At 40.1% G+C, this 27,973-nt stretch overlaps 1 pseudogene across 1 annotated transcript in view; it reads left to right on the forward strand.

Moving 5' to 3' along the window:
* Window positions 1-27,973, forward strand: part of LOC307186092 (large ribosomal subunit protein eL32-like) — a 71,862-nt pseudogene that overhangs the window by 3,547 nt on the left and 40,342 nt on the right. The gene's annotated exons all lie outside the window — the stretch shown is intronic.

The following is a 27,973-nucleotide window of genomic DNA, read 5'->3' on the forward strand; positions in this document are numbered from 1 at the left end:
CTAAGGTCCAAATTCCAAACCACTCAGCTGTTCCTATGTAAATAAAGCTGGTGATGGGAAATCTAATTTAGGAAAATAATGTGTAAGGAACAGTGTGGAAATCTGAGTGGGCCTCGGTAAATAGAAATAAGGAGGATAGAGAGGCTGTGTCCTTCTTTTTTTTTTTTTTTTTTAAATATTTATTTGGCTGTGCCGGGTCTTAGTTGCAGCACTCAGGATCTTCGTTGCTGCCCATGGGATCCTCGTTGCAGCATGTGGGATCTAGTTCCCTGACCAGGGATTGAACCCAGGCCCCCTGCATTGGGAGTGCGGAGTCTTAGCCACTGGACCGCCAGGGAAGTCCCTAGGCTGTGTCCTTCTGAGGATGGTGAGGGAAAGAGGTGCGACCTGGCCACTGTGTGTAAAGCTGGCCAGACCAGGTCTTAACAGCTCATGGTTCTTCCCATGCAAGGGGTGGATGTGAGTTTTTTAATGGAGAGGCTGGCTTTTACTTGTTCTTGAAACAGGAATGAGGGGCAGGCAGGGACTGAGAGAGAGAGAGAGAGAGAGAGAGAGAGAGGGAGAATCTGAACGAGAGAGAGAATGAATGAGAGAGAGAGAGAAATGTAGCTAGCCTGCATCCCTGGGTCTGGTGGGCAGAAAATTAAGCAGAGCCGCTGGGAGCCCATGATGGATGGCGTGGAGGGGACTTTCCTGTCCAATGTGAGTCTGTCCATTTACACTGAGTTGGTTTGAAAGTCCCAATGTGCAAACCACAGGGGCTGAGTTTAGACCCTCAGTCGAGTATCTGCCTTCATTGCCTTTGGTGTCTGCGAAACGCTTAGCCACTGAGTGAGAAAAGGAATCCTAGTTTTGACTTAAGCCAGTGGAGCATAAGTCCTGCTATAGCCTTCGGGCAAATGGCTTTTTATTTCATCTGTATATAAGGTAAAAAACCTCCTATATATATGTGTGTGTGTGTGTATATATATATATGTATGTATGTATTTTTTTTTCCTTTTCTTACAGGATGACTAAAAGTGAAGTGTTCCTTTCCTGTTGTTGCGAAGGCTGCTGTCCAGTTGAGTTGCTTCTCCAGCAGGAACAGTCGGTGTCATTAACCTTTTCTCCGTACCGTGTGAGCTGCGGAACACGAAACCGGCCTGATTGATCACATCGCCACTTCAAAACGGAGGCGGGTAGGTGTGTGGGTTGATGAACCACTTGGGAGATTTGCGTAGTTATCACAGCATTGCCCCTCGGGGGCTGGTTGACATTTTGGATCGGCCTGTGTGTGAGGCGCTGGGTAAAATCAGGATGGAAGGAGAGAGATGGGGCGAAACTAGAGGGAGAAGGTGACGCTGCCTCAGCCTCGCGGCAGCCGTAATTGCGAGATGGGCTACGTTTCGGTGCTTGTCGGAAGGTGGGGCATGATGTGTGCCTGGGGGCGGAACCAGGATGGAAAAGGGACTGAAAATCCTGTTACATGAGGAAGAGATCAAAGACCGAGTGTATTTAATGGCAAAAGAGAAATTCTACTTTTGGGTGTGTCCTATTTTTTGTCTTCAATTCTTAAAAGGCTGTTGAAGGGAGGGGTATGGAATCTCCTGTACGGCTTCTGAGGAAAAATTGGAGGCTCTTTGACTCCATTTCAGGTGAAATGTTTAAATGGAATGGGTAGCTGCTAATGGAAGTGGATTTCTCCTCAGGCCGCCATTCAAGCCAATGCCTTAAGGGAAGTGCGTGATCTGGGACGAAGGTGGCTTGGTTGACCTCTAGAGGTGCTTAGAAGGCTGTCAGACAAAGAGTCCATCACAGTTCATCATTTTCTCCCCGTCTCCAATAACAACTCATGAACAATTTCTGGCCTTGCTGAAACTAGATACCCTGCCGTGGACAGAATCTAGTTTCCTGTGGAAGTGGAGTTGTACAGAATTGGCTTTTTTTCCCTTTAAGAAATAAGAAGATTAAAAGTCTCAGTTTCTGGGGGCTTCCCTGGTGGTGCGGTGGTTAAGAATCCTCCTGCCAATGCAGGGGACACGGGTTTGAACCCCAGTCTGGGAAGATCCCACACGCCGCAGAGCAACTAAGCCCATGCGCCACAACTACTGAGCCTGCGCTCTAGAGCCTGTGCTCTGCAACAAGAGAAGCCACCGCAATGAGAAGCCCGTGCACTGCTACAAAGAGCAGCCCCCACTCGCCGCAACTAGAGAAAGCTTGTGCACAGCAACAAAGACCCAACACAGCCAAAAAAATATATAAATAAATAAATAAAAAATCTCGGTTTCTGTGTCCTTGTGGTACAGGAGAAGGAACAGAACTTGGAATCTAGAGCGGGATCCTAACTTAAACATTTTCTTATTGTGTGAGCTTGGGCAAAGTTTCAGATTTTTAATTTGTAAATTGGAGCTAATGCTATTACCTTTGCACGGTTGTTAGAAGCATTAAGTGAGATGATATTGGTACAGTGCCCAAGACAGGGCTTGGTACACAGTAGTCACTCGATAAATGGATTTATTTCCATTTATTTCCTTTAGTCTCCCAGATAACTAAAATAGAACAGTTGGACTGTAAGAATAGGAAACTACAGGCCAATATCCCTGATGAATATGGACGCAAAAGTTCTCAACAAAACTGCATTCAACAGCACATTAAAGGGATTATACACCATGGTCAAGTGGGGTTCACCCTTGAGATGCAGAGACGGTTCCACACATGCAGCTCAGTAAGTGTGATTCATCACATTAATAGGATGAAAGATGAAAGTCATATGATCATCTTTGTGAGATAAGTGGCCATGAGGCTGCTCAGCGTGTGCTCAGACTCCCTTAGGGTGAATGCAGGTCATGGGTCCAAGACCCATGGGAGGGACGGATGAATGGTGGGGTGGAGGGATGGGATGGCAGAGCGCTGGATGCCAGTGTGTCGGTAGTTCCGACTAGAGCAGGGATCTCCTTCTGTGGTCCCATTTGCCTCAGAGCAGCGTGCGTGTGTGTGTGCGTGCGTGCGCGCACGCGCGTATGTTTTTCTTCTGCTTCTCCTAGGCTCAAGCCGTCTATTGCATAATTCTTCTAGTCCAGTGTTCCTCGAACTCCAATGTGCGTACAAATCTCCTGGGGATCTTGAGAAAACGCAGATACCAGTTCAGCATATCGGTGGAGGGGCGTGAGATTTTGCATTTCTAACAAGCTCCCGGGCAGTGCTGAAGCTGCTGGTGTATGGACTGCACTTTGGGTGGAAAGGTTTTAGTTTGTGACACTGCTGCCTGTAGAAAGCCTCTGAAACCATCTCTAGTTGGGTGATGACTTTGGAGCCTGCCTCTCCGATCCTGCTGGGATTCCTGGAGAATGCTTCCTTATCATTGTCTCTTTTTTTCTGCTAAGACCCATTATTTATGAGTACTATCTAGGTATCTCTTTTTCTCCAAAGATGAGGTCTACCCGCAATCTATAAAGCCCATATTTGGGCTTCTTATAGCAACACATCTTCTTCTCAGAGTGGTGCTGACACCGCTGGTGGTGAAGCCCTAGGTACAAACCTGTTTTAGGAAAGAAATTCATCTTGTTAGAGGGAGCTGAGTACTTACAAGGCAGATAACGTTCTGCAGCTTGCTGAATTGATGAAGAGAAGCACTGAGATTCAGACTTAACCTATCTTTCATTCTTTGAATGAAGTCTATCTTCTGAATTACATGAGCCGTGTGAAGCAGAGAAAGAGAGCGATGGTTCTAGAAACAAAAACAGAGTTCTTATCTTTTAATACAGGAGACAATGCCTCGGGATATTATTATTTGTGATCTATGGGGTGCATAGCAATATGACCGGTGTCTCACCACAGCAGACAGACGACTCTGAACCTCTGCCTTTGATGAACTCTTGTAGCTTCCCAGGGGCAATTTTCCACTGTAGAATAGCTGCTGCATCACACAATTTTGGCTTAAAAAAATCATACTAAATGAGCTGCTAGGAAACTTGGTTTCTGTTTTCAGTCTTACTGCTGACTTATTCTGACTTTGTCCAAACTCCTTCAATCTTCTGACCTGTTAGTAAATATCGCTATCAAATATTTGCTCTTGACATACCTTGAGATGTTTATTAGCTAAATTAGTCTCAAGTATTTGTGAAAACTTGCTTTTCCTTCTGAAGATATATCAGATTTCCCTACAAGGGCAAACTGTGTAAATGAGTAAAACCAACTAAACAAACAAAACAGAGAAGATGACCAGATCATCCTCTGTAAGAAAGGAGTAGAAGAGAAGACAAATTTCCTTCCCCCACTCCTTTCTTCCTTTCTTCTGACTTTTAAAAAACTTTATTTTGAAATAATTTCAGATTTATAGAAAAGTTGCAAGAATAGTATAAAGATTGCACAAATGTTAACATTTTCACCTCATTGGCTCTCATTCTCTCTCTCTTTCTATCTATATCTATATATCTGTGTTTTTTTCTGACCCAGTTGAGAATAAGTGGAAGACAAAGTAGATGCCCCTTTATGCTTAAATGCTGCAGTGACTATACTGAGGACGTACTTACTCACAATATAGTTACGAAAATGAAGAATTAAACTGACAACACGATTAAATCTATGGACTTTATTCAGATTTTGTCAATTGCCTTCATATGTCCTTTATAGTACGACAAAAAAATAATCTTTGGTCCAGATCCAAACCAGGCTCATGTGTTTTATATAATTGTCCTCTTTCTTGTCTCATTAACCTAGAGCATCAACTCAATCTTTCTTTCTTTCATAGTGAAGCTAAATTCTTTTTTTAAATTGAAATATAGTTGAAATACAATATTGTGTTAGTTTCAGGTGTGAACTACCTAATGATTTGACAGTTGCATACATTATGAAATGAACCCCACGATAAGTCTAGTCTGTCCCCATATAAAATCATTATAATATTATTGACCATGTTTCTTGTGTTGTATATTATATTCCTGTGGCTTATTTATTATATACCTGGAGTTTGTACCTCTTAATCCCCTTCACCTATTTCACCCACCCCCAGACCTCCCTCCTTTCTGGCAGCCACCTGCTTGTTCTCTGTATCTATGACTCTGTTTTCATCTTGCTTTGTTTGTTTTGCTTTTCAGATTCCACATTTAAGTGAGATCACGCAGTATTTGTACTTCCCTGTGTGACTTATTTCACTTAGCCTAATACTCTTTTGATCCATGCTTACTATTGCAAATGGCTAGATTTCATTTTTAAATGGCTGAGTAATATTCCATTTGTATATATGTATATACATATGTATGTGTGTGTGTATGTGTATATATATGTATACATACATATATATACACATACACACATATATGCATATCTTCCTTATCCATTTGTCTGTTAATGGACACTTACGTTGCTTCTATATCTTGGATATTATAAATAATGCTGCAGTGAACATTGGAATGCACATATCTTTTCAAATTAGAGTTTTGGTTTTCTTTGGGTAAATACCCAGAAGTGAAACTGCTGGATCATATGGCGGTTCTATTTTTAATTTTTTGAGGAACCTCCATTCTGTTTTCTATAATGGCTACACCAATTTACAATCCCACCAACAGTGCAAGGGTTCCCTTTTCTCCACATCCTTGCCAACTCTTGTTATTTATTGTCTTTTTGAAGGTAGCCATTCTGACAGGTGTGAGGTGGTATCTCGTGTTTTTTAAAAAAATTATTTTATTTATTTTATTTTGTTTTTGGCTGTGTTGGGTCTTTCTTGCTGCACACGGACTTTCTCTAGTTGTGGTGAGCAGGGGCTACTCTTCCTTGCAGTGTGTGGGCTTCTCATCGCAGTGGCTTCTCTTGTTGTGGAGCACGGGCTCTAGATGTGCAGGCTTCAGTAGTTGTGGCACACGGGCTTTAGAGCACAGGCTCAGCAGTTGTGATGCATTGGCTTAGTTGCTCCGTGGCATGTGGGATCCTTCTGGACCAAGGCTCGAACCTGTGTCCCCTGCATAGGCAGGTGGATTCCCAACCACTGCGCCACCAGGGAAGCCCTATCTCATGGTTTTGATTTGCATTTCCCTGACGTTTAGTGATGTTGAGCATCTTTCCATGTGCCTGTTGGCCATCTGTACATCTTCTATTCAGTAGGCGGCCTTTTTGTTTTGTTGATAGTTTCCTTAGTTGTGCAAAAGCTTTTTAGTTCGACATAGTCATATTTGTTTATTTTTGCTTTTGTTTTCCTTGCCTGAGGAGACATATCCAAAAAAATATTACTAAGGCTGATGTCAGAGAGTATACTGCCTGTGTTTTTTTCTAGGAGTTTTGTGGTTTCAGGTCTTACATTTAAGTCTTTAATCCATTTTGAGTTTATTTTTGTATATGGTGCAAGAAAATAGTCCAATGTGATTCTTTTGCATGGCAGCTGTTCAATTTTCCCAACACCACTTACTGAAGAAGCTGTCTTTTTCCTATTGTATATTCTTGTCTCCTTTGTCATAGAGCAATTGACCATATAAGTGTGGGTTTTTTTCTGGGCTCTGTATTCCATTCCACTGATCTATGTGTCTGTTTTTGTGCCAGTACCATATTGTTTTGATTACTGTAACTTTGTAGTATAGTTTGAAATCAGGACGCATGATACCTCTATCTTTGCTTTTCTTTCTGAAGATTGTTTTAGCTATTTGAGGTCTTTTTTGTTTCCATACAAATTTTTGGATTATTTGTTCTAGTTCTATGAAAAATGTCATTGGTATTTTGATAGAGATTGCATTGAATCTTTAGTTTTCTTGAGGTAGTGTAGTCATTTTAATAATATTTAATTCTTCTAATCCATGTACATGGTATATCTTTCCATTTGTTTGTGTTGTCTTCAATTTCTTTCATCAGTGTCTTATAGTTTTTCTGAGTATAAGTCTTTTACCTCCTTGGTTAGGTTTATTCCTAGGTATTGTATTCTTTTTTTTTTTTTTTTTTTTTGACGGTACGCAGGCCTCTCACTGTTGTGGCCTCTCCCGTTGTGGAGCACAGGCTGCGGACATGCAGGCTCAGAGGCCATGGCTCATGGGCCTAGCCGCTCTGTGGCATGTGGGATCTTCCTGGACTGGGGCACAAACCCGTGTCCCCTGCATCGGCAGGCGGACTCTCAACCACTGCACCACCAGGGAAGCCCATATTCTTTTTGATGCAATTATGAATGTGATTGTTTTCTTAATTTCTATTTTTGATAGTTCATTGTTAGTATATAGAAATGCAACAGATTTCTGTATATTAATTTTGTATCCTGCAACTTTACTGCATTCATTTATTAGTTCTAAAAGTTTTTTTGGTGGTGTGTGTGTCATCTTTAGGATCTTCTGTATGAAGTAGCATGTCATCTGCAAACAGTGACAGTTTTACTTCTTCCTCCCCAATTTGGATTCCTTTAATTTCTTTTTCTTGTCTGATTGCTGTGGGTAGGACTTCCAGTACTATGTTAAATAAAAATAGTGAGAGTGGATATCCTTGTCTTGTTCCTGATCTCAGAGGAAATGCTTTCACCTTTTCACTATTGAGTATGATGTCGGGTGTAAGTTTATCATATATGGCCTTTCTTATGTTGAGGTATCTTGCCTTTATACCCATGTTGTTGAGAGTTTTTATCATAAATGGATGTTTTTATCATAAATGGATGACTTTTGTCAAAAGTTTGTTTTTTCCTGCATCTATTGAGATGATCATATAATTTTTATTCAATTTTGTAACTGTGGTGTATCACATAGATTGATTTGTGGATACTGAACCATCCTTGCATCCCTAGAATAAATCCCATTTAATCATGGTGTATGATCCTTTCACTATATTGTTGAATTCAATTTGCTAATATTTTGTTGACGATTTTTGCATCTATGTTCATCAGTGATATTGGCCTGTAATTTTTTCTTTTTTGATGTCTTTGTCTGGTTTTTGTATCAGGGTGATGCTGACCTGATGCTGAATGAGTTTGGAAGTGTTCCTTCCTTACAGTTTTTTTGCAATAGTTTGAGAAGGATAGGTGTTAACTTTTCTTGAAAAGTTTGGTAGAATTCATCTGTGAAGACATCTGGTCCTGGAATTTTGTTTGTGGTGAGTTTTTTTTTTTAATTAATTTTTTAAAATATTTATTTATTTATTTATTTAGGCTGCGTTGGGTCTTCTTTGCTGTGCACGGGCTTTCTCTAGCTGCGGCAAGCGGGGGCTACTCTTTGTTGTGGTGCGTGGGCTTCTCACTGTGGTGGCTTCTCTTGTTGTGGAGCACAGGCTCTAGGTGCTCGGGTTTCAGTAGTTTTGGCATGCGGGCTCAGTAGTTGTGACTCACAGGCTCTAGAGCACAGGCTCAGTAGTTGTGGCACATGGGCTTAGTTGCTCTGCGGCATGTGGGATCTTCCTGGACAAGAGCTCGAACCCACGTCCCCTGCATTGGCAGGTGGATTCTTAACCACTGTGCCACCAGGGAAGCCCTTGTTGTCAGTTTTTTAAATTACTAATTCAATTTCATTACCATTAATTGGTCTGTTAATATTTTCTATTTCTTCCTGATTAAGTCTTGGGAGATTGTACGTTTCTAGGAATTTATCCATTTCCTTTAGACTATCCATTTTATCAGCATATAGTTGTTCATACTGGTCTCCTATGATTTTTTGTATTTCTGTGCTGTCCATTGTAACTTCTTTTTCATTCCTGATTTTATTTATTTGGGCTCTCTCTCTCTCTCTTTTTTTTTTCCTTGATGAATCTGGCTCAAGGTTTCCAATTTTATTTATCATTTCAAAGAACCAGCTCCTAGTTTCATTGATCTTTTCTACTGTTTTTAAGTCTCTATTTCATGTGTTTCTGCTCTGATCTTTATGATTTCTTTCCTTCTACTAACTTTGGGTTTTGTTGGTTCTTTTTCTAGTTCCTTTAGGTTTAAGTGTTAGATTGTTTGTTTGAGATTTCTCTTGTTTCCTGAGGTAGGCTTGTATTGCTATAAACTTCCCTCTTAGAACTGCTTTTGCTGTGCCTCATAGATTTTGGATTGTTGTGTTTCCATTTTCATTTGTCTCCAGTAGTTTTTTTTTTTTTTAAACTGTTCAAACTACTCTTTTATTTATTTATTTATTTATGGCTGTGTTGGGTCTTTGTCTCTGTGCGAGGGTTTTCCTAGTTGTGGCAAGCGGGGGCCACTCTTCATCACGGTGTGCGGGCTTCTCACTATTGTGGCCTCTCTTGTTGCGGAGCACAGGCTCCAGACGCGTAGGCTCAGCAATTGTGGCTCAAGGGCCCAGTTGCTCCGTGGCATGTGGGATCGTCCCAGACCAGGGCTCGAACCCGTGTCCCCTGCATTAGCAGGCAGATTCTCAACCACTGCGCCACCAGGGAAGCCCTCTAGTAGTTTTTTATTTCCTCTTTGATTTCTTCAATGACCCACTGGTTGTTTAGTAGCATATTGTTTAGCCTCCATGTTCTTGTGTTTTTTGCAGTTTTTTCCCCTCATAGTTGATTTCTAGTCTTATGCTGGTATAGTCAGAAAAGATGCTTGAAATGATTTCAATCTTCTTAAAATTATACTGAGACTTGTTTTGTGGCCCAGCATGTGATCTGCCCTAGAGAATGTTCCATGTGCTCTTGAAAAGAATGTGTATTCTGCTGTTTTTGGATGGAATGTTTTAGATTAAATGTATCTACTAAATCCATCTGGTATAATTTGTTGTTTAAGATCAGTGTTTCTTTATTAATTTTTTTTGGTCTGACTGATCTGTCCATTGATGTAAGTGAGGTGTTAAAGTCCTCTACTATTATTGTGTTACTGTCAATTTCTCCCTTTATGTTTGTTAATATTTGCTTTATGTATTTAGGTGCTCATATGTTGAGAGCATATATATTTTCAATTGTTATCTTCTTGATTGATTGATCCCTTTACCTTGTGTAATATCCTTCATTGTCTCTTGTTACACTCTTTGTTTTAAAGCCTCTGTCTGATATAAGTATTGCTATTCTAGCTTTCTCTTTGTTTCCATTTGCATGGAATACCTTTTCCACCCTCTCACTTTCAGTATGTGTGTGTCTTTAGATCTGAAGTGAGTCTCTTGTAGGTAGCATATATATGTCTTTTTTTTTTTTTTTTTTGCGGTATGCGGGCCTCTCACTGTTGTGGCCTCTCCCGTTGCGGAGCACAGGTTCCAGATGCGCAGGCTCAGCGGCCATGGCTCATGGGCCCAGCTGCTCTGCGGCATGTGAGGTCTTCCCAGACCGGGGCACAAACCTGTGTCCCCTGCGTTGGCAGGCGGACTCTCAACCACTGAGCCACGAGGGAAGCCCTGTCTTGTTTTTTTAAATCTGTTCAGCCTATATCTTTTTATTGGAGTATTTAGTCCATGTACATTTAAAGTAATTATTGATAGGTATGTACTTATTGCCATTTTGTTAATTGTTTTCTGGTTGTTTTTGTAGTTTGCTTCCTTTCTTCTTTTCTCTCTTACCTTGTGATATGATGATTATTTTTAGTGTTATCTTTGGATTCCTTTCTCTTTTTTTTGTGCATGTATCTATTATAAGTTTTTGGTTAGCCATTACTATGAGGTTCATAATAACAACATATATCTATATCTAATTATTTTAAGTTGATGATATTTTAAGTTCAAACACATTCTAACCACCCTACATTTTTATTCTCCACCCCCATGTTTACTATTTTTGACATCATATTTTGTGTATTTTTGTTTTGTGTATTCCTCAACTAGTTATTATGGATATAAGTGATTTGACTACATTTGTCTTTTTTTTTTTTTAATATTTATTTATTTATTTATGGCTGTGCTGGGTCTTCGTTGCTGTGCGCGGGCTTTCTCTACTTGCAGCGAGTGGGGGCCACTCTTTGTTGTGGTGCGCGGGCTTCTTATTGCAGTGGCTTCTCTGTTGCAGAGCATGGGCTCTAAACATGCAGGCTTCAGTAGCTGTGGCACGTGGGCTCAGTAGCCATGGCTTGCAGGCTCTAGAGCGCAGGCTTAGTAGTTGTGGCACATGGGCCTAGCCGCTCCACGGCATGTGGGAACTTCCCAGAACAGGGCTCGAACCCATGTCCCCTGCATCGGCAGGCAGACTCTCAACCACTGCACCACCAGGGAAGCCCGAGAACATTCTTTTTTGAAGCACACAAGCAGAGTTTGGGGAGCAAACTCCTTCTTTGGATTCTTGGCCCTTTTCTGCTCTTCTCTTTCATGGTGTCCTCAGATTCTTATTTACTGGCTCCTCATGGAGGATGTCATCAGGGTGGTTGTAGCCTGGGAAGACTTTAGCACAACTTGGGTAATATAGCTTTATATTATGTAAGTGTAATGTTGACCCATTTCAAAGGTCAGAATGAAACATGAAAAAAAGGTTTAAAATGACACTTTCCATTCATCGAAATCTGTCTCTTTTGCAATGAAACTAGAATTCATGATTACATGACATGATATATAAATATACACACACAAATATATATATCTTAATACCAACGCACGCATGCACACATTTTGTACAAGTTTTTGTGATCACATATCTGGGCATCATCCCCTGTGGGTGTTAATTTCTAACTGTTTAGATACTCTTTTATCTGTATCCCAGATTAGAAGCGCAGCTGCTCTCCAGTCTTAGACACACTTGCTTGATCTTGGAATGACATTAGGGGGTTTCTTGTGACTGGTTTGCTGAGATCATTAAGAAAATCAGTCTTAAAGATTGGTGTAGGCTGGTTTTCCTTTGGTTCTCGAGTGGACTTTCTCTGGACCTTTCTGACCTTTAACTCTATTCATTCTTTGCTTATCCTGATCTTATGGTGCCTTTAAACCCCAGAGGGCAACTAGACACTGATGATCCGAAGTTATTTATGAGCGTGATGGCTGTATTAGTGGTTTTCCCATTTTGCCTTTCTCCCTGCAGCTTTTAACCTGAAAGCATTTTGGAACAGGGTCTGTTTTCCTATAACTGCCTTCTTGTACTGGTTGAGCAAAAAATCAGAGCAGTGATTGAGTCCTCAGCACTATTATGGCACTACAGAGTAATAACATTTATCACACTTCTTTTTCAGCCCTTTAGAGAGTGACATTTCACAGTGTAATTTTGCTTCACAGATCTTTCCCTTGTGAGTTTTAACTTTCAGGGTAGAATTCTCTCTTATGGCTTCACCTTTTCCCTCTTTTGTGTATCTGTAAGAAGTTGCACAAATCAGCTTCCTCTCAGCATAGCAAATGGAATCAGGTCGTGCTCCCAAGTGCCCTTCACCTCGAGATTCCTGATGGTTTCTTCCTTATTTGTCGTGAACAGGCGCAAATTGCCTCACCTCTAGTTGCCCTTTCCACTTTATGAAACAAGCAATAGCAACACAGCTCTAATAATTCCCAGATGACCTGCATTTTTCTCTTTTTATTATCCCTTAAGAAATGTCTCAGTAATCGAAATCTAGAGGAGCAGAGTTTTGTCATCTTGTCATTTAGCATCTTACTTATGTTTGGTTTATTTATCCTGTGCCTTTAAACCCCAGTGGGCAACATCTGCCTAAGGGACCTAAAGAAATGAAACCAAGAATATTGTCATTAATTCAAAGGCAAGAAGTTAAGCAGAGGTCTTAGTGCCCACGGTGGTCTGAGAGTCAGAAGGAGGAAAAGGAAGAGTAGAACGCGCGAACATTTTAGTAGGCAACAGCAGAGATGCGGGACATCTGTGCCCAAGATTCATACTGCATGCTGCATTTTATTTATTTATGGGGACATGGGTGTCTGTTTTTGTCCCTCTGTAGTAATTTATCGGTGAGTTCATCTTGATTTAATAGTGCACTGAGGACCCGCACTGCTAATTCCCCTTGATTTCATATATTTCTTTTACCTTAACTCATAAAGCTTCAGCGTTGCCTTTATCATCCGTATGTGTTTCTTTGCAAGCCCGACTTGTTTTGATCCATAGCATGAGCCCTCTTTCCCCACTTCTTTGTCCCGTCTTCACAGATTGCTTTCCTTGGTTCCTAGGATTTGTGGACCGGCACCTAAGAGATTTACTGATGATTTGTCTCCTCTTTTAGGTTTTTGTTTGCTTAGATCCAAACCACAGGTGGTAAATTAGACGGCCTGAGGATATCTGGAATTGTGTGAAATGGGAGCTTTGTTCTGCTTGGTAGAGAGTGCTGGAATGTTCTATCACAAGCGTTGTCACAGAAGGCCCATGTCTGGAATTGCTTTACAGAGAAGGATTCTGCTAGCCTTTGTAAATCAAATACCATCTACCTAATTTCCCTGAGAGCTTCTAGATGGGGAGAGTTGGATTATCAATTTTCAAAGTGGTTTGTCTTTTAAAAAGAGGAACACACCTGTAAGAAACTCATATTAATTTCGTTTGGAAGGGGATAGAAGACTTTTTTTCTTGTTTCATTTATTTTTCATTGGTACTATGTTTGTGGGATCTGAGCCACACACACATATGCAGACAGACACCTACGTATATATAACGGAGAGACAGAGAGAAAGAGAAAAAAATTCCCTTTTTTAAATTCTCGTGCTATTGGCATTAAAACACTGAATGCTGCATTATCACGAGAACTTCAGCTGTCCCGATTTACATTAGTGACATCTATTTCTGGTGTCAGACAAGAGAAAGCTGTACAGAATTATTTTTTTCTGGTCTTTTTAGCTTTCTTTAAACAGTTTCTGTGATTCCACATGGAGAGAGGTTTTGTGGCTGTGTATGACATTAGAAAAGTAGCCTTGTTAGGAAAAGTAGCCTTGTCCTTAAATTGAGTATAATTCAGGAATTTCCCCATTATTTAAAATTATAATGCCGTGAAGGGCACTCATAATTCTCTATTCTGTTGCTTTACTCTGTGAAGCATGTGTGGCTGGGTTCTTTCAGGGCTGTTCTAGTTGAGGTCTGTGAAGTTGATCCCACCTCATATCGTGATGGTGGATGAAAGACTTTCTGCCTGTGGGTAAGGAATGCCTGTTAATGCCGCCGCCCCCCACCCCGTGCTATTACCATCCCCCCACCCCATTCACTGCTGAGGGTACATTGACCATAAGACACTGCGGTGTCTACTTTTCCATTGTTCCTTCACCTGTTAAATAAAGGAGTTCAATAAGTCACCCAGTCCTAAAATCAAATTTAAAATGGGCTTCTATTGCAGTTGGAGGGCTTTGGGTAGCTATAAGGAAGAATTTCCTGATGCTGAGGATATCAAATTGCTTGAATGGTTGTATAATCACATTCTCAACAGACCTTAAGAAATATTTTAATCTCTGTCAGATACCTGAAGGCAGAGGAAAGAACCGTTTGACACCAGGTCCATAACTCAGTTCTGTAGTAGGGGAAACCACAACAGGTAATACCACTTTGTAATTTCTGATAATGGTACCTGGATTTCTGCCCAATATTAATGTTTTATTGATTCAAAAATGTTCCTGGAATCCAGTGAAATGAATCCAAGCTGATAGACAGGATGACTAAGTAAATAATAGCAAAGCAGTAACCAAAAATGTCCAGAGAAAAAATTATGGGGAAAAAAATCCCTAATGAAGAACGTATGTTTAATATCAGAGGTAAATAATAAAAAGTCAAATTAACTTACTTAAAAAATCCATTTTTGAGGCTTCCCTGGTGGCGCAGTGGTTGAGAGTCCGCCTGCCAATGCAGGGGACACGGGTTCGTGCCCCGGTCTGGGAAGATCCCACATGCCGCGGAGTGGCTGGGCCCGTGAGCCATGGCCACTGAGCCTGCACGTCCGGAGCCTGTGCTCCACAACGGGAGAGGCCACCACAGTGAGAGGCCCACGCACCGCAAAAAAAAAAAAAAAAAAAAAAAAAATCCATTTTTGAAAAGGAACAAAAATTACAAAAAAAGGAAAAAAAGTAGAATTAAAACCTGACCTTTGAACAAGAGACACCATGGGGTCAGATTTGAGGGCACAAAGGGAAAAAATAGTATTAATATTATTTCTTTCAAGACATTAGTAAGTGAAGTCGTAGGCAAATGTGATCTGTACGTCCAAAAGTTCCACATGACTTATCTGACACCAGGGTTAAAAATAATACATATATGCCTGTTGGAATTACCACCAAGTAGAGTGCAGTAGCAGAAACAACGTTTGTCCCTCATCTCCAGCATTTTATATATTCCACCAATCCTTACCAATGGGATTTATGAAGTATTATACAGAATTTAATTATCCTATTATAATAGTATATACACTCTGAAATTAGGAATATGCTGCAGGCGTTGACTGAAAATGCATAGGCTGATGGCTTTTAACAAGAAGGGAAGACAAGATTCAAAAACAAAACAGACTCCTAAGTGTTGAGCTATGGCTTCTTCTCAAAACGTCTTCTCACAGATTTTTTTATTTTTAAACTGAGAGAAAAGTACTGATTGACCATTTCTGTAAGGGACATAATTTATCTGCACTGATTAAAATGGTCAAGTGATAGCTCCTTATATCCCAGGTAAATGCTTCCTTTGTGCTTTCCAGACACGAATTTCTGACATGATGTGGGAAAAGCTGACGAAGTCAGTCTGTGGGCTGTGTTTTTATCCAGAAGGTGGCTTGAGATGGATTCATGGCAAATCACAGTAAATTATTTACCAGATAATAGGTGTGGTAATTGTTCTTATTTATCATCAGTATAACTTGCCTTGTTCTCCTGTCATGCTTTCAGTCAAACCCTCCCCAAAGATTTGCAGGTTAAAATATACAGCCAAAAGGCCATTCCAACAGTGTTTACTCATAATGGCGCACTGATTATCCCCTAATTGAAAAATGTAAACTAGGGGCTTTGTAAGTCATGCGAGCGACCCTTGCATTTCTAACTCAATGAGGAGAGTCATTCCTCCTGCCACAAGGAACAGCACAATTTTCAGTACTTTTGATGGTCTCCTGAATTAATTTGGAAATAACTTCTTTGTTTTCCATGGAGAAGGGGAAAAACCCACATACCCAAATTTGCTGAAAAAGTACGGAGGTAGAATACCACCGTCTACTGTCCTGACGGCAGCTAATCCGTCGAAGCTTAATTGTAGGTATCCACCAGGTCTGGAGTTGGAGAGGAACACTGATTATTGCTGCGTGCGTTTCCATAAGCAAGACTGTGTCTTGAGCCTGTTGCAAAGTTTCAAGTAAATTTATTTCTACCGGCAGCTGTAATGGATCTTTGGTCATGGACTATTTCTGGACTTGGTGCAGTGGGAGAAAATAATTCCAACTTACCCATGCAGAATTTCTCCAAAGGTTGCCAGGGTTTGCAAAAGGGGACTGACACACTCTGAAGCACCCCACACTCTTTTTGTCAGAGGCACCTGTGGTCCAGATGGCCCTGGGTTATTTTACTGTGGTTTACCTCTTCACCCAGAAACTCATACGCAGCTAGGCAGCCCAGTAAGTGTTTCCCAACTTCCTTAACAAGAGCAGTGACTGCTACAGAGACTGTGTCTTATCCCTCCCCCCCTTCACTCCCCTCTCCCCTCACTTGTTTTGGGTGTGACCCAAGGTCGTAGCTCGGATAGGACCCTCTACTAATGCTCATTTCCCTCTGGCGTGCATCCTGTTACACAGCTCACAGCCTCTTTCGGCCGTGTTGCTTCCTTGTGACCCTACCAACCTTGTCTAATTCCCGTGTCTATTCCTTCCTGGTCAGTCTGCTTCTCCTGTACCATCTGAGGATTTTCACGTATTTGGGTTGGATCACGGCCTTTCCGAAGTTGCTCAGCAACCTTCACAGCTCCCATCTACAGGCCTCCTGCTGATACCCTAAGCCACGCCCTTCTCCACCCACTTGCTCTGTTCTTGTTATCTGGGCTCCAGCTCCCCTTGCCTCTTACTGTGTTTCCACATCTTTGCGCAGCTCTCTTCAGATCGTTTGTATTGTTTCTCTTATTCCCAGCCTTGCCCTCATCCTTGGAAACTATTTATTCCTTCTTTTCTAACGTTCCACGGGGGTGAGCTGGACTTAGCTCTACTTCCTCAACTAAGTTAGTGTAAGAGCATTCATCCTCCTGCTTTGCCTCTTGTGGAATTTAGACACTATTAGTGTCAAGTCCCATGGTAGAGGTCACTTTCTGACTCTCAGTAAACTGGCCAGGGGGCCTATTTTCCAAAAGGGTCTTGATAATTATCTCTGTGACTGTCAGTTCATTGAGAAGTTGCCCTGTTTCATCTAGGAAATAGAAGTTTTTTTGTGAACTGTGTAGTGATGGAATATTCCTAGGGTGCCTTACGGAGCTCTTCTAGTCCTGGGACTGATTGAGATTCAGTGACTCTGACCTTGTGTACAAGGCAAGCAGTTGTTTTGGTGATCAAATTCTTTAAACCCCCAACTCAGGACACATGGACGAACAATAGAACAGAATATCTGAAATCTTGAAAAATCTAGGATGTCGTATTAGTTATTTATTGCTGTGTAACAAACTACTCCAAAACTTACTGGCTTAAAACAACAAACATTTATTATCTCATACAGTTTTTGTGGGTCAGGAATTTGGGTGCAGTTTAGCTGAGAAAAAATCATGGGGAAAAAAATCCCTAATGAAAAACATATGTTTAGTATCAGAGGTAAATAATAAAAAGTCAAATTAACTTACTTAAAAAATCCATTTTGGGGGCTTCCCTGGTGGCGCAGTGGTTGAGAGTCCGCCTGCCAATGCAGGGGACGCGGGTTCGTGCCCCGGTCCGGGAGGATCCCACATGCCGCAGAGCGGCTGGGCCCGTGAGCCATGGCTGCTGAGCCTGCACGTCCGGAGCCTGTGCTCCACAACGGGAGAGGCCGCAACAGTGAGAGGCCCGCGTACCACAAAAAAAGATGCTGGCTGAGGTTACAGGTATCTGAAGGCCTGACTTGGCGCTTCTAAGAGGACTCACTGACATGGCTGTAGGCAGAAGGACTCTTTCCTTCACCACATAGGTTTCTCCACAGGGCTGCTTGAGTGTTCTCACAATATGGCAGCTGGCTTCCCCCAGAGCAAGTGATCCCAAAACAGCAAGTTAGAAGCTCTAATGTCTTGTGACCTAGCCTCGGAGGTTGCACTTCATTATTTCCATAGTATCCCATTGGTTACACAAATCACCCCTATTTATTGTGGGAGGGGACGACCCAAGGGCAGGATACCAGGAGGCAGGGATTATTGGGGACCATCTTGGAAGCTGGCTACCACAAAGGTGTAGGCTCTTTTTTTGTGTCTTATTCTGCCCTTGTTATCCTTCCAACCATGTTTAGAAGATTATGAAGAGCACTGTGCCTCGCTCAGCTCAGCTAGAAGACAGACACTGGGGCATTTTATGTCCTTTGAGCACGTGAATCAGAAAACAAAGGACTCCAGCAACCATCATGGTTAAAACAAAGTGTTTTCATTCCTTCTCTCTTTTGTTCTTTCTTCCACCAAACTTGGTGCTTCCCAGTGTATACTTCCCAGAGTACTAGTCCTGTGAAGTACTCTACCAAAAATTATTTTGCAATCAAAGTCATAGATTCACAATTTTCATGAAGACTCTGAGAATTCTTGCAATAGAGATACTTATTTCACTGTTTAACCCAGCACTTCTCAAGTTTATTTGTCCATAGGTTTTGAAATTTTGTCGTACCTGAAAACGTCCGCTAAACCTAGTGTTCTTTAAAATATACATTTTGAAACACTGGTCTGCAGAGTTAGATGTCCATAACCAATATTATTCCAGAAAAGATTTAAGATGGTGGTAATACAAAAGCAGTACATTGAACCTACCTGGAATTGTATAGTTGAGTATGGCCATTCGATTGAGCCCTTGAAGGGCAATCTTATATCCACAATACCTAACTCAGTACCTGAAACTGTTGGTTTGCTGGGGAATCCTCCTTTGACTATCCCCTTTACTATGCTCTAAGAGCGTGTGCTTTGATGTTTCTTTACCCCTGTATGAAATCTCTATTGAAAACTGGCCCTCAAAGTCTTTCAAAGAGCATTAACCTCCTTCCCCCAGGAGAAGAACATTTTCTCCACCTACCTATAAACTCCAAGAAGCATTGCACTGCTGAGATTAAGCATCTCTTAGCTGGTGTATTTTATGGCCGAATTGTTTGTCTTGGTATGTAAGCCTCTGGGGCATAACCATTTCTCCTTATGAGTCTGGTATAGCACTCAGCAACTGTCAGCACTCGACCCAAAGTAAATCATCATAATAATAGTCATAAACATAAATCAAGGGAGCACCATTCAACTTATTTATAGCCTTACAGGAGAAGCACAAGAGAGAAAGTGCAGTTATTTTCCATCATATTATCCTATATCATTTCCAAGCAAAATGTCCTATGGTCCACTAGTGTGTAACCAGGTAATGAAGGATTCTGGAGTAACCTGCAAATTCCATGAGGCCAGAATTAAATGATGTGAGGCTAGAAGCTCATGTGTTCTAAGTTTCTATAATTAAAATCTGAATTTCTAGGGCTTATTAAGGTAATATTTAACATATAATTATCTTGACATTTTAAAAGGGAAAAGTGTTTAAGACACATTATGTAGTAATATTTAATCACAAAAATCTACTTGTTCTGTTCCTTTCTTCAAAGGTCTGTTCTCTGATTTCTAAGGTGAAAGCTTAAAACTTAATAAAGATTTTAATGTACTGTTTAATCTAATGGATAATAGTGGATTAGTCAGTGGGTTATCCCTCCCGTCTAACATACAGGGTGTTTTTACCACATTGAAATCCGGGCCAACCTTACAGTTGGGCTTGTTACGCCGTATGACTGAATATCAAACTATAGTAGCCACGTTTTCCACTTCTTTTTCTAACTTGAGAGATTTGGAAAACACACCTACACACACACGCACACCCTGCCCCCCATACTCACCCCCCTCATAAATGTAAAAATAACAATCCCAAATGCATCCACCGTCAAGCAAGGTACTTGAACATTTTGATAGACTTCTTTTCAGGCTTTATCCGAAGCATCCACTTTAAAAAACATCTGAGTAACACATGACTGTATTTTCCTTTTTTTTTTTTTGCGGTACGCGGGCCTCTCACAGTTGTGGGCTCTCCCATTGCGGAGCACAGGCTCCGGACGCGCAGGCTCAGCGGCCATGGCTCACGGGCGCAGCCTCTCCGCGGCATGCGGGATCCTCCCGGACCGGGGCACGAACCCGTGTCCCCTGTATCGGCAGGCGGACTCTCAACCACTGCGCCACCAGGGAAACCCCTCCTTTTTTGTTTTTTATGAAGGCATTTTAGATAAAGCTGAAGTCGTCTTCAATGACCATCTAAATCTTGCCCTCCTCTCGTTAGTGGCACTCCCTTTTTTGGTATTTGTAATCATGAATTTGGTTTGTATTCTTCCAGATGATTGTTTGTTGTGCTAACATATATATCTATGTATTTCTACGAAATATATAGTATTGTTTTGTAACATGAAAAGCATTATATTTACATTATAGTTTATGTATTTTTATGCAATTACTTTAAAACAAAACCATCAGTGGTGATGTACACACACATTCAATTCATACTCTAGTTTATTCATTTTATCTACTATATAATATTCCACATCTTAAAAATACATTTTATTTAACAGTTCCATGATTTCTATTGCAGTGAACACCTTTGCATATACTAGAGTGGGTTTTTTTTAGCATTAAAAAAAATTTTATTTATTTATTTATTTTTGGCTGCATTGGGTCTTTGTTGCTGCTCCGGGGCTTTCCCTAGTTGCGGCGAGCGGGGGCTACTCTTTGTTGTGGTGCATGGGCTTCTCATTGTGGTGGCTTCTCTTGTTGTTGAGCACGGGGTCTAGGCTCACGGGCTTCAGTAGTTGTGGCTCACGGGCTCTAGAGTGCAGGCTCAGTAGTTGTGGTGCACGGGCTTAGTTGCTCCAGGGCATGTGGGATCTTCCCGGACCAGGGCTCAAACCCATGTCACCTGCATTGGCAGGCAGATTCTTAATCACTGCGCCACCAGGGAGATCCACCCCCCCAACACAACCTTTTTGTTTTTTTAATTAGTAGATATCTAGAAGTTTAACATCTGGGTCATGGGTATGAACATTTTAAATTTTAACAGGTGGTGCAAAGTGAATGTTCTAATTGACCAGGTCACCACTAGTAAATAGATCCCTCCTTCCCCGCAGGTATTCTCAAATGTTAACATTTCTTCTTACCTGCCAATGCATGGTATTCTCAAATGTTAACATTTCTCCTTATCTGATCACTGTAAAATACCACTAGTGATTTAATTTGTATTTCCCTGGTTGTTAGTGAGGGCAAACTTATTGTCCTATGTTTCTTGGCCATTTGCATTGCCTCTTCAATGAATTGCCTATTATATTCTTTATTTTCCTACTAGATCATCTTTTTTCTTATTAATTTTTAGCAGTTCTTTTTATATTCTGGATATAAACATTTTGTCTTTCATATTTGTTTTGAACATCTTTCACAATCTGGTTCTTGTCTTTGAACTTTGTTTAGGCGTCTTTTGCTTAAAAGTAGTTTAAAATTTTCAGGTAATTGATTTTATTTATATGTTCTTTCACAGTTTTTACTTTTTTTAATTTTAGGGAGACAGGTTTAGTTGCTTTTTTGTTCTCTAGTACAATGAGTATGCAGTAATGCTGGATCTTAGCTTGATCAGATGTGAAATCAATGTAGAGTTGAAACTCAGTCGATACTGGTCCTAATGGACTTAATCAATGGAGAATCTCAGAAAATATCTAATACGTGTACCTCATTTTAACAAAGTGAAGGTACCGTTTTCTTTTCTCATCAATGATTTTATGCCTGAGCTTATTATATTTAGCAGTTGGCTTCTCCTCCTTTGATTTTCAACATCATCTAATTAGACATTTGGCCATCTCCACTGAATGGCTTGCTCATTCTGTCACTAAAATTTTAACAGCAGTTATTAAGTGAAACAAGAGAAAGCTGTGTTCACCAAGGTGTACTCCAAATTCGAGGGAAAATGGGTTTCAGAATTGGAATTAACGTGGTTATGTCACATGAGAAAAATCTCTCTTGGACTATCCTGCTTTACTTACACCTGGCCCCCTCTGTTCACACATTAAATTTCCTGTGTCCCAAACACCTTACAGCACATTTATCCTTGTCTGTTTATTGGCTTATGTTCAGAGTAAGGTATCAAGTAGTGAGACTTTTAGAAGTTTGACAAGGTCTGAAGTGACTGCTGCCCCAAATTTTAGCAATGGAGATAGAATACAGAATCTTAGTGAGATGGACAGACTCCTGGCATACCACTGTACCCTGGGGCCAGCCTTCAGATTTGTTATACATGCTAATTTAAGAACATGTGGTGGATAGTGACTGCTTTGATAGTTTTAAGCTTATTTTAGGTATCGTTGGATTGACAGGGTAGCATCAAAAACATCTTTTTCAAATGGTCATGAAGAACCTAGGAGCAAGACGGGAATAAAGACGCAGACCTACTAGAGAATGGAGTTGAGGACATGGGGAGGGGGAAGGGTAAGCTGGGACAAAATGAGAGAGTGGTAGTGTATATATGTCCATATATACACTACTAAGTGTAAAATAGATAGCTAGTGGGAAGCAGCCTCATAGCACAGGGAGATCAGCTCAGTGCTTTGTGACCACCTAGAGGGGTGGGATAGGGACGGTGGGAGGGAGACGCAAGAGGGAAGAGATATGGGAACATATGTATATGTATAACTGATTCACATTGTTATAAAGCAGAAACTAACACACCATTGTAAAACAATTATACTCCAATAAAAATGTTAGAAAAACCAAACCAAACCAAAACAAAAAAAACCATCTTTTTCTTTTTTGAAAAAATTTATTTATTTTAGTTTTGGCTTCGTTGGGTCTTTGCTGCTGCGCGCGGGCTTTCTCTAGCTGTGGCAAGCGGGGGCTACTCTTTGTTGCAGCGCGTGGGCTTCTCATTGTGGTGGCTTCTCTTGTTGCGGAGCATGGGCTCTAGGCGCGCGGGCTTCAGTAGTTGTGGCACACGGTCTCAGTAGTTGTGGCTCACGGGCTCTAGAGCGCAGGCTCAGTAGTTGTGGTGCACAGGCTTAGTTGTTCCACAGCACGTGGTATCTTCCCGGACCAGGGCTCGAACCCGTGTCCCCTGCATTGGCAGGTGGATTCTTAACCACTGCGCCACCAGGGAAGCCCAAAAACATCTTTTTCAAGGAAAGTTTAAATGTAGTTACGTGGCTAATATTTTATAGGATGTTCTTAATGAAGAACTTTTGTATGTCTTACATTGTTTAATCCTTACAACAACCCTGATAGGTATTATTTTTAGGTATTATTTTTTAATAACAGATTTTTCAAGAATAATTCAAATAACATACAATTACCTTTTGAAGCGTTCAGTTCAGTGGTTTTTAGTATGCTCATGGAGTGGGAAAACTGTCACCACAATCAATTTTAGAATATTTTCGTTACCCCTCCCCAAATTCCCACACCCATTAGCGGTCACTTCATCATGTCTCTACCCCCCAACTCTAGACAACCACTAATCTACTTTCTGCCTCTATAGATTCGCCTTTTATGGACCTTTCATATATATGGAACCATTAATACATAGCCTTTCGTGACTGGCTTCTTTCACTTAGTAACATAATCTTTTCAAGGTTCATCCGTATCGTAGCGTGTATTAATACTTTATTCTTTATTAATGCTGAATAATATTCCATTGTATGGATATATCCCATATTTTTGTGGGAGATTTTAAAAACTGAAGTACAGTTGCTGCACAATATTATATAAGTTATAGGTGTACAATATAGTGATTCACAATTTTTGAAGGTTACATTCCATTTATAGTTATTATAAAATATTGGCTATGTTCCCTGTGCTGTACAATATATCCTTGTAGCTTATTTATTTTATACATAGTAGCTTGTGCCTTTTAATCCCCTACCCCGATTTTGCACCTCCCCCCTTCCTCTCCCCGCTGGTAACCACTAATTTGTTGTCTATATCTGTGAGTCTGTTTCTGTTTTGTTATATTCACTAATTTGTTTTATTTTTAAAATTCCACATATAAGTGATAACATACAGTATTTGTCTTTCTCTGACTTACATCACTTAGCATAATACTCTCCAGGTCCAGCCATGTTGTTATAAATGGCAAAACTCATTCTTTTTTTTAAAAAATAAATTTATTTATTTTATTTATTTATTTTTGGCTGTGTTGGGTCTTCGTTGCTCTGCGGGGGCTTTCTCTAGTTGCGGCAAGCGGGGGCTACTCTTCGTTGTGGTATGCAGGCTTCTCAGTGCGGTAGCTTTTCTTGTTGTGGAGCACGGGCTCTAGGCACACGGGCTTCAGTAGTTGTGGCTCGCGGGCTCTAGAGCCGAGGCTCAGTAGTCGTGCCGCATGGGCTTAGTTGCTCCATGGCATGTGGGATCTTCCTGGACCAGGGCTCGAACCCTTGTCCCCTGCATTGGCAGGCAGATTCTTAACCAATGTGCTACCAGGGAAGTCCGGTAATTCTATTTTTAGTCTTTTGAGAAACCTCCATGCTGTTTTCCATAATGGTTGCACCAATTTACATTCCCATCAACAGTGTATAGGGTCCCTTTTCTCCACATCTTTGCCAACATTTGTTATTTGTAGATTTTTTGATGATGGCCATTCTGACAGGTGTGAGGTGATATCTTGTTGTGGTTTCGATTTGCATTTCCCTGATGACGAGTGACGTTGAACATCTTTTCGTGTGCCTGTGGCCATCTGTATATCTTCTTTGGAGAAATGTCTATTCAGGTCTTCTGCCCATTTTTAAATCAGGTTGTTTCTGTTTTTGATATTGAGTTGTATGAGCTGTTTATATATTTTGGCTATCACCCCCTCATTAGTTATATCATTTGCAAATATTTTCTTCCATTCAGTAGGTTGTCTTTTCATTTTGTTGATAGTTTCCTTTGCTGTGCAAAAACTTTTAAGTTTAATTAGGTCCAGTTTCTTTATTTTTGCTTTTGTTTCCTTTGCCTTAGGAGACGGATCCTAAAAAATGTTGCTATAATTTATGTCAAAGAGTGTTCTGCTTATGTTTTCTTCTGGGAGTTTTATGGTGTCATGTCTTATATTTAGGTCTTTAATACATTTTGAGTTTATTTTTATATATGGTGTGAGAAAATGTTCTAATTTTATTCCTTTACATGTAGCTGTCCAGTTTTCCCAGCACCACTTATTGAAGAGACTTTTTCTCCATTGTATATTCTTGCCTCCTTTGTTATGGATTAACTGACTGTAAGTGCATGGATTTATTTCTGAGCTCTCTATTCTGTTCCATTGATCTGTGTATTTGTTTTTGTGCCAGTACAATATTGTTTTGATTACTGTGGTTTGTAGTATAGTCTGAAGCCAGGGAGCATAATACCTCCAGCTTTGTTCTTTTTTCTCAAGATTGTTTTGGCTATTTGGGGTCTTTTGTGGTTCTGTATAAATTTTAGGATGATTTTTTTCTAGTTATGTGAAAAATGGCATGGATATTTTGATAGGGATTCCATTAAATATGTAGATTTCTTTAGGTAGTATGGACATTTTGACAATATTAGTTCTTCGAATTCATGAGTACTTATATTTTTCCATTTCTTTGTATCAGCTTCAAATTCCTTCATTAGTGTTTTATCATTTTCAGAGTATAAGTCTTTTACCTCCTTGGTTAAGTTTATTCCTAGGTATTTTATTCTTTTGATGCAATTATAAATTTGTATGTATGTATTTTAGCTGCACTGCACAGCATGCAGGATCTTAGTTCCCTGACCAGGGATCGAACCCATGCCCCCTGCAGTGGGAGCATGGAGCCTTAACCACTGGACCACCAGGGAAGTCCTGATGCAATTTTAAACAGGATTGTTTTCTTGCTTTCTATTTCCAATAGTCCATTATCAGTGTATAGATAAGCAACAGATTTCTGTATATTAATCTTATATCCAGCAAATTTACTGAGTCATTTATTAGTTCTAATAGTTTTGGGGTGGAGACTTTAAGGTTTTCTATATAGTGCATGATGTCACCTGAAAATTCAGTTTTACTTCTTCCCTTCCAATGTGGATACGTTTTATTTCTTTTTCTTGCCTGGTTGCTGTGGCTAGGACCTCCAATACTATGTTGAATAAAAGTGGTGAGAGTGGACATCCTTGTCTTGTTCTTGATCTTACAGGAAATATTTTCAGCTTTTCACCATTGAGTATGATGTGAGCTCTTGGTTTGTCATAAATGGACTTTATTATGTTATGTTCCCTGTATACCAACTTTGATGAGAGTTTTTATCATGAATGGTTGTTGACTTTTGTCAAATGCTTTCTCAGCATCTATTTAGATGATCATGTGATTTTTTTACCCTTCATTTTGTTAATGTGGTGTACTACATTGATTGATTTGCAGATATTGAACCATCCTTGCATCCCTGGAATAAATCCCACTAGATCATGGTGTATGATCTTTTTTATGTATTGTTGAATTTGATTTGCTAATATTTTATTGAGGATTTTTGCATCTATATTCATTAGAGATATTGGCCTGTGATTTTCTTTTTTTGTGTTGTCTTCTTCTAGTTTTGGTATCAGGGTAACTGAGGCCTCACTGAAGGAATTTGGGTGTTCCCTCCACTTCAGTATTTTTGGCATAGCTTGAGAAGGATAGGTATTATCTCTTTTTTATATGTTTGGTAGAATTCCCCTATGAAGCTGTCCAGTCCTGGACTTCTTTTTCTGTGAGTTTTTTAAATTACAAATTCAATTTCACTACTAGTGGCTTGTCTGTTCAGATTGTCTGTTTCTTCCTTATTAAGTCTTGGAAGATTGTGTGTTTCTAGAAATTTATCCATTTCTTTTAGTTTGTTCAACTTTTTGCATATAGCTGTTCATAATATTCTCTTATGATATTTTGTGTCTCTGTGATATCAGTTGTTATTTCTCCTCTTTCATTTATTATTTTGTTTATTGATATGCTACATTTTGTTTATCCATTAATCTGTTGATGAAAATTTGGGTTTTCCCCACTCCGATAGGTATTATTACCCTCATTTGGTAAATGAGGAAACAGCCTCAAAATGCTCAAGTGATTTATTCATGGTCATATAGCCAGTCATTGCCAGAACTATAAATTAAATCCATTGCACACTTCACAATATAATATCTCTTTTCATATTGTTTCACTTTCTCCTTGTTTTCTCTTAAAATTAAGGACAACCTGATATTTATGTTTAGAGGTATTGCTATTAACTTGATCTCTTTGCTCTTAAGTCATTTTCATCAATCCCCCTGGGTAGGGACTAAGTTCTTGGGCACCATGAGTGTAACAAACTTTATACACATCTACAGACTCAACACAGACATTCCCCAAGCGGTTAATACTTTGGAATCCCACTCGTAATTGTCATGCCAACCTGTTAACTTTTGATAGTTTGGTAGTTGATGACAGTTAAAAAATTCCTGGCTGACACATTAGTTATCATTTGAAAGTATGGAGGAGTAAAATGTCTTGAAATTTTTCCTAGTTCCAAATTTAACAGATTTAGAGAGCCCTGCTTCCTTGTTCAATATGTTACATGTGAAAGAATGTCTTAAATGTAAAAACAAACTTGATGCTAATGGTGAACAATAAAGTTTGTAACTCCATACTAACTTTAAGATGACTTCATAACTGGTATTGAGCAAAGTTATAATGGAATTATTGAAATTGAATCTGGACAATGCAATAAAAATCTCTCATATATGGAAGAAAACATCAATTAATTTAAACGACTCTCCTTGGGACAACTCTCATCTCCTGTGCCATATACATTATTAATGTTCAGATGAATTGGCCAAAACATCTGATGTTCAGCAGTATTCCTTGAAACTAATGATTTCTGTTATCTGGTTGTAGGGCAAGCAGGAGAAGGTGGATACATAGTCTTCAATGTTGTAGGGACTTTACATCAGCTAATTTTCAAGCCTCTCTATTTATGGTTGGAGAAACTAAGTCCTAAAGAGATGAGGGTCTTATTTAAAGTCACGAAGTGAACGTCAGTCTTCTTATGCTTTGCCTGACTAACAACTATCCTTAAAACTCAGCAGATTGGAAAATAGTAAGCAGGTTCCT

This window comes from Stenella coeruleoalba (assembly GCF_951394435.1).
Source record: "Stenella coeruleoalba genome assembly, chromosome: 4".
Taxonomy (NCBI): Eukaryota; Metazoa; Chordata; class Mammalia; order Artiodactyla; family Delphinidae; genus Stenella; species Stenella coeruleoalba.